This window comes from Triticum aestivum, unplaced genomic scaffold (assembly GCF_018294505.1).
Source record: "Triticum aestivum cultivar Chinese Spring unplaced genomic scaffold, IWGSC CS RefSeq v2.1 scaffold35064, whole genome shotgun sequence".
Classification (NCBI taxonomy): Eukaryota; Viridiplantae; Streptophyta; class Magnoliopsida; order Poales; family Poaceae; genus Triticum; species Triticum aestivum.
In genome coordinates, this window is record NW_025228368.1 from 49882 (window position 1) to 59746 (window position 9865).

The 9865-nt window shown below is 47.0% G+C and overlaps 1 long non-coding RNA gene across 1 annotated transcript; it reads left to right on the forward strand.

The window, feature by feature from the left end:
• Window positions 1-6161: 6161 nt before the first annotated feature.
• Window positions 6162-9782, forward strand: LOC123174001 (uncharacterized). Its single transcript, XR_006486684.1, has 6 exons — window positions 6162-6727; window positions 6816-7054; window positions 8559-8658; window positions 9348-9416; window positions 9559-9657; window positions 9745-9782. It is a non-coding gene; the product is annotated as an uncharacterized lncRNA (long non-coding RNA).
• Window positions 9783-9865: the final 83 nt, after the last annotated feature.

Here is a 9865-nt window from a genome sequence, read left to right on the forward strand (position 1 = left end):
CGCCGGCCTCACTCCCCTCCCTCTGTCGGGACGAAGACGACAGAGGAGGGAGGCGGGCTGGGCCGCCTGCTGGCTGGGCCGGCCAGCTGGATGGGCTGCACAGGGAGGAGCCCAGGTAAGCTTCTCCCTTTTATTTTTTTCTGTTTTCTAATTTCTGACATATGTTTTGATTTAAATAATATATTAAATCATTTATTTAACTTATGCCAAATTTTTCAGGGGCTAGATATATTATTCCAAAGCTCCTTTATAATTGGCATAATATTTGGACATATATTAATATATATAGAAATATATTTCCAAAGCAAATATTTATGCATTAATTCCAAATGCCCAAAATAAATGTCCATGAGCCACTAAAAATATTGGTTTGATTTTTATCTCTGTCCAATATTTTCAGAGATCAACATGAGCATTTTCTTGGACCCTTTTGGAGAAGTTTTTATTTGGGTCCTTTTCAGAAATGATTCTGAGGGTTTCACAGATCCCCATTTCAAGTTAAATGGAATTTTAAACATGATGCACACACTCTAATGCATGACTAGCTAGGGTGTGACACAATATCATAGGTATTATACTAGTAAATATAGCACATTGGAGTTAACACTCCGCCGTGTTGATTGTTCTGTGGAGGCAACAATCAGTACGCGACTCGCTGCTGGTTCATCATGGCCACGCGGTTTCCAGGGTGTATTTACCGCCAGTATTGCCAGTATAGATGATGCTGAAGTTTCCTTGCTTTCTTTTGAAGATGATAAATTGCTAGTTATTGCCGATGATGGCATCATCAAGCTGACACGACGCGTTGTCTCCGTTGAACGAGAGCATGGAGAGCTGAAAGTTTCTGCCACAGCATGGTGTGCAAATGATGAGCAAGATGCTATGACAAATGACATAGTTTTCACACCTAGGTTCGCGGGTAGAAGTTGTGGTGTGCTTAACGTTGGCAGATGTAAGATCCAAATCACTGTGGCTTGGTCCCTTTTTGACTCGTAAGAAAAATTGTGATGCATACACTTTTATTCATATTGTTTTGGGAATACATTTGATTCAACAATTGACCTATTTAATTCAAGGATGGGACTATGGGAGGGGCGCCGCACGGCTACCAGGCATTACGTGTACCCAGGCCATGAAAAAGGGCCTCCTTGCTGGGTCTGTTTCATGCGCTCATGCAGTAGGCCTCGATGCTCAAAACCCGCCCAATTCCCAAGTCCTCCCCCATGCCTGTTCACTCTCCTTACTTGTTTGCAGAATACCACTACTCCATTACACCATCATTACTAGGAAAACAACTGTTGGGGCAAACCGGGAAGGATAAAACGGAAACAGAAACTCTGCTCGATTGAACCATGATTTGATCATTCCAAGGCGAAGCAATATAATAAAAGGCAAGGGGATAAATCATATTTTTGACAAACATTAGGTATGCAATGTCGTCTCCCTTGAAACAAAGACTTCATGATTCCAACATACAAATTTATGGTTATATTAATTGACAACACAAGTCCACATCATTGGACTGTAGTAAAAGGAAAACGTTTTGCTGGCTAAAACGTGCACACAAACCAACCAAGTTAAACTGATTTGCTAGACCAATACATGTAACATATGATAGAAACATGCTGATCGGACAGTCTTGAGTGTGAATCATACAACCCATGCTTTGATTGCTTCTGACCATTATAATCTGTCGAAACAACAAGCGTGTTAGCTAATATATTGTCTGTGAGAAACAAAACTTTACGGCGGCAGGGGATCAAGTTTGGGGATGGACGTTGATGACTTGTTCGGAATAGAATCGTGTCATTAAACTGTAGCTAGTTGTCAGTTTTAATTGCTAGTAGTTGTCATGATGTTCCTAACGGATTACCATGTAATTAAGAAAAGAGAACTATTTTCCAGGTTAAACTAAGTTGTTTATTCTGCTGCTGCCCCTAGACTTGTTTGTATGGTCAGAGCGCTTGATGTCTTTGATCAAAGTATTTTTGTCAGAGATTTTTTAATATAATTCAAATGCCATTTTGAAATGAAGTCAAATGAAACCTTGCAAATTCAAATGCCACATTCAATTCAAACCAAATGCATAGATGCTTAGCTATATTTGTAAAACATTCCAAATTGAAAATTTGGGATGTTACAATGTCTTAGCTCGCAAGCAATACACAACCATATATAGATGAAACTATACTCAAATATTATGTGCACTTGTTTCTTATCCTTCCAACTAGCCATTCATATCTGTCTCTTGACAAGTCGCATGTCTCTCTTCATGTATGTGACCCTTGCTGAATAGGTCAATGATAACATCACTTTAGATCATGAGTAAATGCAACTAATAATCCACAACAAACATTGCATCACGTGACAATCACTCAATCTATTTCATCTATAATCCATTCAATCATCTAAACAAAATGCATTCATGCGAAGGTTGTCCAGTCTATCTCCAATCATCTAAACAATGAGCGTGCATTAATCGATGGTACCCTAATAAGGGGCCTCAAGGCGCGTCATGAAGAAGGTTGTCCAGTCTATCTCCATAGGCACGATTACGTTACAATCACGAATCTGGTCGATCACCTCTTCTAATGTCCCCGCGTCGAGACGAGCAGTATACATGCCCCCTCCATCATAATCCTTGATGAGCAAGGTGCCGCTCCTCTCCCCCGACCAAATGCACGTCGAGCATTCAATCTGTCGGATGAGCTCGGTCAGTTTGTGATCGATCACCCTAGTGCGGAGCCACTCTGCATCACCATCTCCGCTCCGATCTCCATCGCCCTGTTGTTGTGTCCAGATCTCTAGATGGCGGTCACGGTACACACTGAGCGACAAGAGCTTGCCGTCTGCGGTGGTGGCGAGACGGTCGGCACCGGGGATGTCACGTAGACTGCGCCGGATGTTCGCCAAGGCCGTGGCATGGTCCACATGCAATAAGTCAAAGTCAGCCGCCGGGATGAACTTCTCCCTGGTTGGTGTGAGGATCTTCGTCAAGGAGACGTGGCCGGTCTTGACGTCGACGTTGAGGAATGAGGACGTGGAATTGGTTTGAGGCCCTGACGAACAGCCAGTGCGCGTTGCCTCGGCACACCACGGCGTTCTCCTCCTTCATGGACCAGATATGGCGCTCCATCATGTCGAAGCACTTGCGCGGCGCGCTCCAGCTCCGGTCGCTGGAGGCGAATCGGTGGAGGTTGAACTGCGACTCCGACTCGTACTTGTCGGCGCCGATCAATAGGACTCTGAAGGCCCGCCTGTCGTCGCCGCCGGAGCTGCTCGGTATGATGGTGTAGCCGTAAGTGTCGGAGTAGCAGAACTGGCTGTCGCAGTCCAGCTCGGGCAGCACGTCCCACCTGCCGGCGAGCGTGTCGCACACAGCTAAGCGGACGACGTTGGGTACCAGCTGGTCATCGTCGCTCGCGTGGGTACGTACAGGCGCACCAGGAGGAGGCCGCCGCGCGTGGCGATCGAGCGGCACAGCACGGGCGTCAGCGTTCGTAACTAGCTACCTGCTCGCACGCACGCGCGCACTCGCCTTGATTCATTCTGAAACGCGTTTAAGGCAAGAGAGGTAAACGCACGTCCACGTACGGCCCTCCACGTGCACGGGTCTTCAAACAAATTTCCTTTCTTAAACGCGTTTATATATTTTTCTTCCTCGACTCGATCAAATTAAAGTCAGCGGAAAAAACAAGTCGAGCCGGCGCCCACGTGGCCATTCTTTCTTTCTCTCTCTCCCTCCCTCCTTTTTTTCCTTTTCCTTTTTGCGGGAGCTTTCTTTTTCCACGCCGGCGCTGCGAGGTGCAAGCGGATAAGCGGCGGACGGAGAACTCCTTCCCCGGCGTCTCTTCCCCGTCTTCCAACTCTCTCCTCGGCTGCCGTGCCGTACGTCTTGCTGGCCGGCCGGCCGGCGCCAGCCAGCCATGCATGGACAAGATCCATCCTTTGGGTCGCAGCGGCGGCGGCTGCCTGCCTGCCGCCTTGCTCGCCGTCCGGTGCGTCACCCATGCATGCATGGACCGCCGAACATAGGCGCTCGCTCGCGCTCTTTTGCTTCAGCGCTCCTGTGTACTGCTGCTGGTCGCCCCGCGCGCATCCATGGAGGCAACCGGAGACAGAGCCTCCCGCGCCATCCAACATGCGTGCCACGACCACGGCCACGAGACCGCTCACCACCGGAGGCTCGGCTCGACGACTCCTTGCTTCGACGGAGCTGATAAGCTCTCCGTCTTTAATTAATCAGTTTCACAAAACCAGCCAAGGAATCGCCGGCGTGTGGTTGCATGCTGTCCGTCTTCCCCGCCTCCGGCAGGCATGCATGCATGGGCTGGGTTCCCGCCGGCAAGCAATGCAGCGGCCTTTTCTCCGATTCCTTCTCTGCCTCCGCGCAGTTCGACGGGAGTCGCCGACGGCGTCCTTCTCTTATCTGTTGTTGGGTAGGCCGCCGATCGACGGCACACTTCTTGGAGTCGTACGCAGGACAGGATCAAGTCAAGGGCTCGTCACTGGGCCCAATGTCATCCATGCATGACACATGAGCACGTTCTACTGTATATATTGCTTCCTCTGCTCCGCTACACACCTTCCTCAACTCCGGCATGCAGTCTAACGGGCGGCACACTTGGAGATCTCTCTCTCTCTCTCTCTCCCTCTCTCTCTTGTTCTTCAAATCAAATCAAACCAAATCAAAACAAAAAGAAAAAGAAGCTGGTGACGCTCGAATATAATAATCCGGATATTTATTCCAAAACGTACGAGGAATGGATTCGCCGCACGTCTTCAAAAAGGAGTCGATGCCGCTGCTGAAGAGAGAGAGAGAGAGACCGACAGTATGTGTCGTCACGGCGTGCTCACCACCGGAGATTCATTCCCGCTGCCGGAGATTCATTTCATTCCCGGACGCTATTTCTCTCGCAAACGTGAGACAACACATGGGAGGCTTTGTGGGAAATCTGGACCGCTCCCAAACCCTCTTCTAACCGCCTCGGCCCACCCAAACCACCCGTTCGCCCTTCCCGCGCTTTTCATCCCACGCGCCATGCCGCATTAATGCCGGCCCAAAGTATGCAGCGGTCAGTATTGATGCCGCGATTTGACCGGACATGAAGGCGGTGCAGACGGGCACGATCTCTCGGGCGTGGGCATCGCCGCCGCTTCAATGCGAACCTCGCATCCCGAGGAACCAACTCCGGCCGCTGCGCCGCATTGAAGTGGGTTGACCGCTCGTCCGCCTGGCCTGGCCGAGGTTATTTAAGCCGCGCTCCCGCGTCGTCCAGAACCGCATCATCCCGAGCACCGCACCGTCTTCCTCCTCTTCCTCGCCGTGTCATCCCCCCTCTTTGAGCCCAACGGCAATGCCGAAGTCCTGATTCTCCGCGTCGGCAAGCTGCATTGGGGGAAGCTCGTCGTCAGGCGGGTCGTGCCGTCGCCGCCCTCACTCACCTGGACTATCCGCACCCACCGCGGCGGACTCCTCCGGTGACAAGGAGGACCAGCTGCAGCAACGGCCCCGTCTCCTTTCGGAGGCGGCTCTAACGGACGAATCTTGATCAGTTGAAGACCATGACAGAGCGTTCGGGCCGTCAGATGGGTCCGGCGTCAGGTACACCGAACGACTCTAATGAACCGGGGTTCGCGAATCCAGAACATAAACTTCAGGGATTGAGAGGTACAAATTCGATTTGCTCCTCATCCACTTGTCCTCGTTTTCGCCCAAACAAAAGAAAGAAAATATACCCAACCCCGGGAGGGAACTTTTGGTCTATGGGTGTATATACACCCTATATGCAAAAAAAAATTAGTAATTCAACCAAAAGTCGAAAATTCCTGAAAATATTTTTGAAATAAACTTGACCTTCTATTGTACTCGTGAGAAAATAAATCCACAAAAAAAATATACCGTTGACTTCTTTTCAAAAAAGAAATTTTTTTGGCTAAAATAGTGTGAATAGTGACCTATAATAGCAAATAAATTTATTCTTTTTTGCTGTGAAGTCAACTTTTTTTTTCATCCAGATTTTTTTACTAGTGCAAAAGTAAGTCAAGTGTTTTGTCAAAATAGTTCTTACCTATTTTAACTTTTTATTAAAATAATAAAAAAAAATCCCATATAGGGTGTATATACATGCAGGTTCCAAAGTGTATTTCCCCAACCAACAAGCCCTGATATCCATCCGAGCCTCTCCCCTTCTCCTCGCAGCCGCGCACCGCCGCCGGTACTCCCGCCGGCGCCGCCCGCGCTCCACCTCCTGTCTCTCCTTTGATCTGCACCATACGCCCAGGTCCTCCCTCCTCCGCTTCCCAGGCCTCGCAGCCCCTTCACCTTCCAGCGACCGCGGCGCCAGATCAGCGGCCCGACTGAGGCGGCGGCGAACCGTAGCCACAACGGGTCGCCGGCGCCCGTCCTCGCCTCGGCTGCCTCCTTGCCTCCTCGGTTTTGCGGCCGTAAGGAGCTGCATCCAGCCTGGGATGAGGTCCGGCACAGGGAACCGGCCTGGGGAAATGGACCGATGGAGGCCGCGTCGAACCCTAGCCGCAACCGGTCGTTGGCGCCCATCCCGCGCCGCGGCTGATCACCCCGAGCTCCCTCCTCGTCTCCTCTGTTTTGCGGCCGAAGGAGATGCAGCCTGCGTGGGACGAGGTTGGACGTAGTGAACCGGCCCGGCGAAATGACCCACGGGGGCACCAAGCACGGCGAGGACCAGCCTCCTCCTCTTTCTCTTTGGTATGTCTGCTCTCTGGTGCTTGTACCAAATCTCTCATTATCTCAGGCTAATATACGAGCGTGATTCATGTTCTTGCATTGTATCCAGACCTCAATCAATGACGCTCTCTACCATACACCGTGGCCTTTGGCATTGGCTGGCTTCATGGAACATTTTTCACTGGAAAACATCCAAATCCAATGTCGAGAAGCTTGGCGTTGACAAGATCTGAAGCTCTGCACCAGACTCTCAAGCACTAAAGCAGAACGCAACCACCTTGGCCATTCCTCCGGTGTGCATGATTTGACGCTCTCTACCCTACATGTACATGAGCTTCTGTACTCCAGGTATGATACTGGTGGCCCTTGCTTGTCTTTGTCATGCATTTTCTATATACAGCTTATGCATGTTTGCTTGCTTAGTTTGTTCTGGTTCTTGAACTATAATCCTTACAATTTTGTGTATGCTCGTGAAAACTGAATGTGTGGCATGAGAAAACAGAATGTAATTTTGTTTTCATGTTGTAGTTGCTAATGGCCATGACATTCATCGGTCGTATTGGTAAATGTGCACGCAAACTTGGTGATCTTGTATTATCATGGAGCCTTGCTTCAAATTTTCTTTTTGTTAAAGAGCACACCTTTTATTTGCTAGCATTGTTGTAGCTCAAGTATCAGGCTCATTCTTGTAACCTTGGGAATTAGTACAAGCACATGTACCTAATCAAAGTGGAATGCTGAGTTGAACTGTTGGTTATTAGCTTATGTATGTTTGCTTATTTATTAGTTGGTTCTGATTCCTGAACAATTGTCCATATGATTGTGTACGCTTCTGAGAACTGAATATGTGGCATGGGAAAACAGAGTGTAATTTTGTTTTCATGTTGTACTCCCTCCATTCCGAATTACTTGTCGCACGTATGGATGTATCTAGATGTATTTTATTTTTAGATACATCCATTTCAGCGATGAGTAATTTGGAACAGAGGGAGTAGTTCCTAACGGCCATGACTTGCATCGCTCGTTCCGGTAAACGTGCACGGAACTTGATGATCTTGTGTTATCCTGTAACCTTGCTTTAGATTTTCTTTAGATTATCCTGTAAACTTGATGATCTTGTATTATCAAAGTGGAACGCTGACTTGAACTCTTGGTTATTACTTTTGTGCATTGTATCTGATTAGATATCTGAGATGTTTACATACAGATCGTGCAAGCCATTATTATAAATTCTGCTTTTTTTATTGTCAAATTTATCTTAATGATGTTGTAAGTTTTTAGTATGTCAGGCATATCTCAGTCACTGCATGGATAATGCTTGACTCAGCCACTTAGAACTAAAACTAAGTGCAGTCTGTGTTGTTTCTCCTTCCTGAAATCTGAAGTTTGAGTGTCGATCTTGTCTTCTTATATCTACTACTCCCTCCGTTCCTAAATATAAGTCTTTTTAGACATTCCACTAGAGACTACATTCGGATGTATATAGACGCCTTTTAGAGAATAGATTCACTCAATTTGCTCCGTATGTAGTCTATAGTGAAATCTCTTAAAAGACTTATATTTAGGAACGGAGGGAATACTAAATAGCATCGTTGGACTTTTTGGACATACAATTGGAGATACAGAGTACAAGACGTAATTTAGTCTCATCATAAAACATCTATCATCTGTAAATCAACTGAAGGACATATTTTAGTTTAAAGGGTGCTCTTGTTCAGTTCATCCTAATCGTGTGGCCAGAAAAGGTTGTTTCAGTATAGCATGTTGGCTTCTTTATCTGTTGAGCAGTTTAAGTAGGAGTCGTTCAAGAATGTTGTCAACTTGCAGTAAGAGTTGTTCATTTGTTTTACAGCTTTGTTCATGGACGACTGGCCTGCAAAAACTCACTCCGACACCTCCTGCGTGGCTTCCCCTGCGCCTCTCGTGGCCACTTTTCTCTGACTCCGGCATAGGTAATCCACTCAACTGCTCTCCTCTGCTTTCTCTTATGCTATGTGTGTCCACAGCCACCGAGCTGTGGGGAATGCTTGGTATGGGTTTAGTTCTGCAACACACACAAAAGAACTTTCCATAGAAGTTTCGCACTGCACTTTGAGTAGTGCAATCAAGCATCTGTGTATTTATTTGGAAAAATATGGAATCTTTGTAACTCATGCTGGCCATTGGGTAAATGACTTGCTGTTGTTGGTCAAGTACGGGGTCTTTTTTTTACCAATTGTTGCATTTTTTTTGTAGAAAATGGTCTCTTGCATGAAAATGTTCTATGTTGGATGAACAATCCATATGCATGGGTAGTTCATTGGGCCGACAGCAATGTGGATTCTTGATCTGTATGGTCTTTGATGCCAATATTTGTGCTTCTTGTGATTGTCTTGTACTCCCTCCATTCATAAATATAAGTCTTTTTAGAAATTTCAAATGGACTACAACATACGGATGTATGTAGACATATTTTAGAGTGTAGATTCACTCATTTTGCTCCGTATATAGTCACTTGTTGGAATCTCTAGAAAGACTTATATTTGGGAATGGAGGGAGTAGTAATTAGTGGCACTGTTTTAGTGGATTGATCCCAAAGTGCTAGTTTACCTATCACTATATCAATTAGTGATGTGATCATTGATTCGTGTTTTGTATGCAGACCTCAATGACACTCTACCTGAGCCGGTGGCCCTCGGCATCGACCTCGGTGTCATGAAGAACATCCAAGGTACATACATGAAACATCTGTGCTGGCTTCACCGAATAGTTTTACTAGTATCCGTTTGAGTTTCCAGCGAGAGATGCATATTTGGGTTCTGTATGCCTGTTGCTGATGTGTTCTTGCTGCTGTTTGATTGTGTATGGCTCAGATTATATGGTCGAGAAGCTCAGCGTCGACAAGAGCATCATCCTAGAGCTCTGCATCATCCTCTACAAGCAAGTACCGAACCACCATGGCCATGCCACTGGTGTGTATGATTTGATTCCGTAATAAAGACATGTTCTTTTGTTTGTATCTAGTCTTGACCATGTGTCTGTTGTGGTCCTTGATGCAGGCCATTGTGCACCAATTTGACGACGATGATTTCCACAGGTACTACCTCCTGGCTTTGCTCCAAACTTGATGTTACCTGTTTCTTGTTTTTGTCAGTAATTCTGTTTTTTATGGGAATGCCA